Below are 7223 nucleotides of genomic sequence, written 5' to 3'. Positions count from 1 at the left end.
CCTCTGTCTGATTCTGGGAGGGGCTGCCTGGGCTGTGCCTGCGTGCTCGCCTCTTAGCGCTCTGCCTTAAGTCTGAGTGTATTCTGGTCGATGCGTATCCCTCCTCTGTCTGATTCTGGGAGGGGCTGCCTGGGCTGTGCCTGCGTGCTCGCCTCTTAGCGCTCTGCCTTAAGTCTGAGTGTATTCTGGTCGATGCGTATCCCTCCTCTGTCTGATTCTGGGAGGGGCTGCCTGGGCTGTGCCTGCGTGCTCGCCTCTTAGCGCTCTGCCTTAAGTCTGAGTGTATTCTGGTCGATGCGTATCCCTCCTCTGTCTGATTCTGGGAGGGGCTGCCTGGGCTGTGCCTGCGTGCTCGCCTCTTAGCGCTCTGCCTTAAGTCTGAGTGTATTCTGGTCGATGCGTATCCCTCCTCTGTCTGATTCTGGGAGGTGCTGCCTGGGCTGTGCCTGCGTGCTCGCCTCTTAGCGCTCTGCCTTAAGTCTGAGTGTATTCTGGTCGATGCGTATCCCTCCTCTGTCTGATTCTGGGAGGGGCTGCCTGGGCTGTGCCTGCGTGCTCGCCTCTTAGCGCTCTGCCTTAAGTCTGAGTGTATTCTGGTCGATGCGTATCCCTCCTCTGTCTGATTCTGGGAGGGGCTGCCTGGGCTGTGCCTGCGTGCTCGCCTCTTAGCGCTCTGCCTTAAGTCTGAGTGTATTCTGGTCGATGCGTATCCCTCCTCTGTCTGATTCTGGGAGGGGCTGCCTGGGCTGTGCCTGCGTGCTCGCCTCTTAGCGCTCTGCCTTAAGTCTGAGTGTATTTTGGTCGATGCGTATCCCTCCTCTGTCTGATTCTGGGAGGGGCTGCCTGGGCTGTGCCTGCGTGCTCGCCTCTTAGCGCTCTGCCTTAAGTCTGAGTGTATTCTGGTCGATGCGTATCCCTCCTCTGTCTGATTCTGGGAGGGGCTGCCTGGGCTGTGCCTGCGTGCTCGCCTCTTAGCGCTCTGCCTTAAGTCTGAGTGTATTCTGGTCGATGCGTATCCCTCCTCTGTCTGATTCTGGGAGGGGCTGCCTGGGCTGTGCCTGCGTGCTCGCCTCTTAGCGCTCTGCCTTAAGTCTGAGTGTATTCTGGTCGATGCGTATCCCTCCTCTGTCTGATTCTGGGAGGTGCTGCCTGGGCTGTGCCTGCGTGCTCGCCTCTTAGCGCTCTGCCTTAAGTCTGAGTGTATTCTGGTCGATGTGTATCCCTCCTCTGTCTGAATCTGGGAGGGGCTGCCTGGGCTGTGAGCCCAATGAAAGTAGCACTGTAAAAAAGAAAGTAGCACTGTAAAAGAGAAAGTAGCACTGTAAAAGAGAATGTAGCACTGTAAAAGAGAAAGTAGCACTGTAAAAGAGAAAGTAGCACTGTAAAAGAGAACGTAGCACTGTAAAAGAGAAAGTAGCACTGTAAAAGAGAAAGTAGCACTGTAAAAGAGAATGTAGCACTGTAAAAGAGAATGTAGCACTGTAAAAGAGAATGTAGCACTGTAAAAGAGAACGTAGCACTGTAAATTGTAGCTGTAATGAGATGTGATTGTTGAACTATAAGGAACCTCAAATAGAGGTTTAAGTAACCAGCCTATCAGGACTGGAGGAGAGATGCTTTTCTGTGGATTAGAGAGATGGTGATTGTGTGAATTTAAAATAAAGATGTTGGAGATTGTAATGTGAGGGTAGACTCAATTTAATGCAGTCACACACACACACACACACACACACACACACACACACACACACACACACACACACACACACACACACACACACACACACACACACACACACACACACACACACACACACACACACACACAGGCCTACAGTAGTACCTGTGTGAAATATGGCCTTGCCTGGAATGAATGGGTTTTTCCATGGTGAGGTGGCAGGTGATTATTCTGCATCCCACCAGGAGACAATAAAGGGCAGACACAATGAGGCTCTCTTTAAAGCTCACTCTCGTGTCATATTACACCCATGGCATCTATAAAGTTCAACCTTGATAGAGAGAGAAGGAAAGAGTAGGAGAGAGGTGTAGAGGGAAATGATAAAGAGGGGAGATAAACCTGGTAGGGGAACTAAAGCCTGGAGTGCATTTGATTGCAGTGGAGAGAGAAATGTACAAGGCTTAGATCTCACTGAGGCTGGAAATAGAGTGAAGTGACCATGCAGACACCAGAGAGACAAAGCATAGGAGATGAATTGACACAGTTAGCCAAAAACGGCACAGTATCTACAATTATCCTGATGATAGATCATGCATAGCAGCGACCTCTGTATTTGTAGACCTCATTATTTCAGCATGACTTTGCCCATCACAGCCATCACAGCCAGTATCTTGCTACCCAGTGTCCAGTGTTAAGTGGTTAGTGTTAGGGGGGCTTGGGGTCACAGCACAGCTGTAGGGGGGACACCACAAAACAACAGAACTGTTTACTATCCCAGCCAGCCACTGGCCCACCACTGTATGCTGTTGCCAGGCAACCCAGGAAAACCAGGGGAATTTCTCCTCTCGCCCCCTCTGGTTCAACCTTGGTAGAGGGCGAGAGAGGCTGAAGGGGTGTTGGATGGGAAGAGGGAGAGAGAGATGGAGGGGATGGACCCAGTACCTGTCTCTGATATCAACTTTCCAAAATTGGATTAAAAGCCCCTAACGAGCTGCCGCTCATTCTTCAGCCTTGCGTTAGCATTAGCCTAGCGTAGCGTCTCGCACCATTAGCCTTGCAGCGATGCCATGGCAATCTGTTTCTGCCATGCAACACCATCTGCCACTAATGTGATCCGTGTCCCTCGCGCCCTGATGGAGAGAGAGGGAGAGAGAGTAAGGGAGAGAGAAGAATAAAGTGATAGAGCGTGAAAGTGCGAGAGAGCGGGAGAGGAAGAGAGGGTGATAAGAAGCTGGCGGGAGCGAGAGAAAGAGTAAGGGATAGATAGTGTGAACGTGTTAGAGGGAGGTAAAGCGAGAGGGAGGTAAAGCGAGAGGGAGTGTGTCTTCTTTTTGTGTTTAATTAAGAGGTAGACGCCAGGTCATGGCAGGATATCCTAAAGCAGCTCCATCATACCTCTGATTGGATGAGTGGGGACTGCAGTGTACCTGCCCAAAACACCCACAGGGGCTACACGGCTCTGTGGATCACTTAGCCTAATCAATAAATCCACCAAACTCCCTTCACTGATCCCTTCATGTTTTTACAGATTAAATTAGGGCTGTTACGATACCAGTATCAGCAGTTTTTTTCCATGGCAAAAAGGAAAACACAACACAACCAAATGCTTTGGTCCTTTAAAAACAGCTGCATGCAAAATAGTGTGTGCTGTAGCTTGGAAAACAAATACATGTGACTCTGAATGACAACATAATGATGTTTGTTTTCAAAATTAGGGCTGTTTTTCGTGTTTTGTTTCCTTGCCACGATACTAACGTGAATCGTGATGCTGGTATCGTCCCGGTCCTAGATGAAAGTGATATGATATCTCTAAAGATTCACACACACGTTTGACTGCTGATTGTTCAGTACTGTGTTTTGGGACCACCCGATGTACAGTTGAAGTCAGAAGTTTACATACACTTAGGTTGGAGTCATTAAAACTCGTTTTTCAACCACTCCACAAATGTCTTGTTAACAAACTATAGTTTTGGCAAGTCGGTTAGACACCTACTTTGTGCATGACGCAAGTAATTTTTACAACAATTGTTTACAGACAGATTATTTCACTTTTAATTCACTGTATCACAATTCCAGTGGGTCAGAAGTTTACATACACTAAGTTGACTGTGCCTTTAAACAGCTTGGAAAATTCCAGAAAATGATGTCATGGCTTTAGAAGCTTCTGATAGGCTAATTGACATAATTTGAGTCAATTGGAGGTTGATGTATTTCAAGGCCTACCTTCAAACTCAGTGCCTCTTTGATTGACATCATGGGAAAATCAAAAGAAATCAGCCAAGACCCCAGAAAAAAATTGTAGACCTCCACAAGTCTGGTTCATCCTTGGGAGCAATTTCCAAATGCCTGAAGGTACCACGTTCATCTGTACAAACAATAGTACGCAAGTATAAACACCATGGGGCCACGCAGCTGTCATACCGCTCAGGAAGGAGACACATTCTGTCTCCTAGAGATGAGTGTACTTTGGTGCAAAAAGTGCAAATCAATCCCAGAAAAACAGCAAAGTACCTTGTAAAGATGCTGGAGGAAACAGGTACAAAAGTAAGAAGCCACTGCTCCAAAACCGCCATAAAAAAGACAGACTACGGTTTGCAATTGCACATGGGACAAAGATCGTACTTTTCGGAGAAATGTCCTCTGGTCTGATGAAACAAAAATAGAACTGTTTGGCCATGATGACCATCGTTATGTTTGGAGGAAAAAGGGAGAGGATTGCAAGCCGAAGAACACCATCCCAACCGTGAAGCATGGGGATGGCAGCATCATGTTGTGGGGGTGCTTTGCTGCAGGAGGGTCTGGTGCACTTCACAAAATAGATGGCGTCATGAGGCAGGAAAATTATGTGGATATATTTAAGCAACAATTCAAGACATCAGTCAGGAAGTTAAAGCTTGGTCGCAAATGGGTCTTCCAAATGGACAGTGACTCCAAGCATACTTCCAAAGTTGCGGAAAAATGGCTTAAGGACAACAAAGTCAAAGTATTGGAGTGGCCATCACAAAGCCATGACATCAAACCTATAGAAAATTTGTGGGCAGAACTGAAAAAGTGTGTGCGAGCAAGGAGGCCTACAACCTGACTCAGTTGCACCAGCTCTGTCAGGAGGAATTGGACCATATTCATCCAACTTATTGTGGGAAGCTTGTGGAAGGCTACTCGAAATGTTGGACCCAAGTTAATCAATTTAAGGCATTTCCTTCAAATACTAATTGAGTGTATGTAAACTTCTGACCCACTGGGAATGTGATGAAAGAAATACAAGTTGAAATAATCGTTCTCTCTACTATTATCCTGACATTTCACATTCTTAAAATAAACTGGTGATCCTAAGACAAGGAATTTTTACTTGGATTACATGTCAGGAGTTGTGAAAAACGGAGTTTAAATGTATTTGGCTAAGGTGTATGGAAACTTCCGACTTCAACTGTAGATATCTGACTGCCAACATTTTCACACAATTCTAAATGTTAAATCATTGTGCACTCAGTTCACAAATTACGTCCAGCACTCTGTTCAGAGGTGCTAAGTACTCTCGGCCAGCAAATGCTATTGGTGTGTCTGAGCCCTAAGGGGTTACTGTGATGAGGCACAGGGAGGGTGTCTTAAAGAAACTGTACAGTGTTTCCAGATTTCTATGAAACATGACCTATAATTACTTACAATATGAGTGAAATAGTTTTCCTTCCCAAAAATGTTAATTAAAGATGCATTATGGATAAATCGCTCCGCCAATTCCTGGTTGCTAAAATTCTTATAGTTTTTATAGCTTTGCCTAATTTCAGTTTATATCACAGAACAAGCAAGTGTAGTGTAAAGAAACATTGTGCCATCTAAACCACTGTGAAATGACTTTTACATAACCAAAGATATCGTATTTTCTGCTGTTTGAAGCTGATTAATAGAACCGAATGTAAAAGACGCAAAAACTAAACCTAAGACCGGGAAGCATAGAGATAGTGCACATAGAACATATCTACAGCTTCTTAGACATGCTTTCAATTAGAATGACAGATTTTGAATTAAAAAGTTTCTGTGAATTTGGTCGGGTCGCCCCAAAAAGTAACATACTTCCTGTGATGGAATGGTGTGGGCGTACCCCAACAACATAATGGTGTGGGTGTACCCCAACAACAGAATGGTGTGGGCGTACCCCAACAACATAATGGTATGGGCGTACCCCAACAACATAATGGTGTGGGCGTACCCCAACAACAGAATGGTGTGGGCGTACCCCAACAACATAATGGTATGGGCGTACCCCAACAACATAATGGTGTGGGCGTACCCCAACAACATAATGGTGTGGGCGTACCCCAACAACATAATGGTGTGGGCGTACCCCAACAACATAATGGTGTGGGCGTACCCCAACAACATAATGGTGTGGGCGTACCCCAACAACATAATGGTGTGGGCGTACCCCAACAACATAATGGTGTGGGTGTACCCCAACAACAGAATGGTGTGGGTGTATACCGATTTTTAAAAATATGAATGTGAGTAGATCACTGATTGACCAGCTCATCCTCCTCAGGAGGATGACATCATCCTCTGATGAAATAGCAAGAATGTCATCAGAGGATTTATGCTTTTGCCACAAATAAGAGTATACGACAAGTCAACAATATTATTTGGGTATGAGTTAACAGAATATTAACTTTTCAAAGTGAGATTTTCACTGGACAGTTACTTTAAGGTAGTGGTTACTATCTATGGCAGCAGTGAATTATCCTGACTGTGTCTAGGCTATCTCTGAGGTTGGATGATAAAGAATGTTGATTGTTGAACCGTGTCAATTCAATCTCTCTCTATGTTCCCTCTGGTATAGGCAGGTAACTGTTTAAGAATAACTGCTTTATCTTTGCTGTATCTGCTGTTTTCTCTCTCTGGCTGATAGACAGTTGGTTCGCTATTAAAGTGTAAGGCAGTTGACTGTTAGAGTATGACATTTCTATCCATTCTCACTCTATACTGTTCTCCTTCTGGTAGACTGTTGATTGTTGAAGCAAAACTTCTCTATCCATCCCAACTCTGCTGTGTTTTCCTTTTCTTTTGGCTATTGAAGTGTGACTGATCTATGTGTTCTATGCTGTATTCTCTCTCCATCCTGATGACCACATGAGTCTGATCTATGTGTTCTAACTCTACGCTGTGTTCTCTCTCCTACCTAATGAGCAGATGAGTCGGATCCAGGATCGGATTATCTGGGACAACTAGATACCATATGATAGCAAAATGTGTAGAGTTGCATGAAATTAGCATTAAAAAATCTAAATGTTCACTTACTCTCATGGCAAAATGTGTAGAATAATAGCAGGAAATTAGCTGTAAAAGTGCAAGAGATGAGCTATAAAACAGCACATTTCATTCTCTGCCCAATGGCAAAACGTTTAGAAAACAAGGAAATTTGTTTTAAAACTGCAACATTTTCTTTTAACCTCATGACAAAATGTGTAGAATAGCGTTATAAAAATGTTTCTCTCTGCACCATGGCCAAATGTGTTCAAATGCAGGAAGTTGGCTGGGCCCCAGACGAGTCTGA

Source organism: Oncorhynchus nerka, linkage group LG5 (genome assembly GCF_034236695.1).
Source record: "Oncorhynchus nerka isolate Pitt River linkage group LG5, Oner_Uvic_2.0, whole genome shotgun sequence".
In the NCBI taxonomy this organism is placed as follows: domain Eukaryota; kingdom Metazoa; phylum Chordata; class Actinopteri; order Salmoniformes; family Salmonidae; genus Oncorhynchus; species Oncorhynchus nerka.
This window is presented reverse-complemented; position numbering follows the sequence as displayed.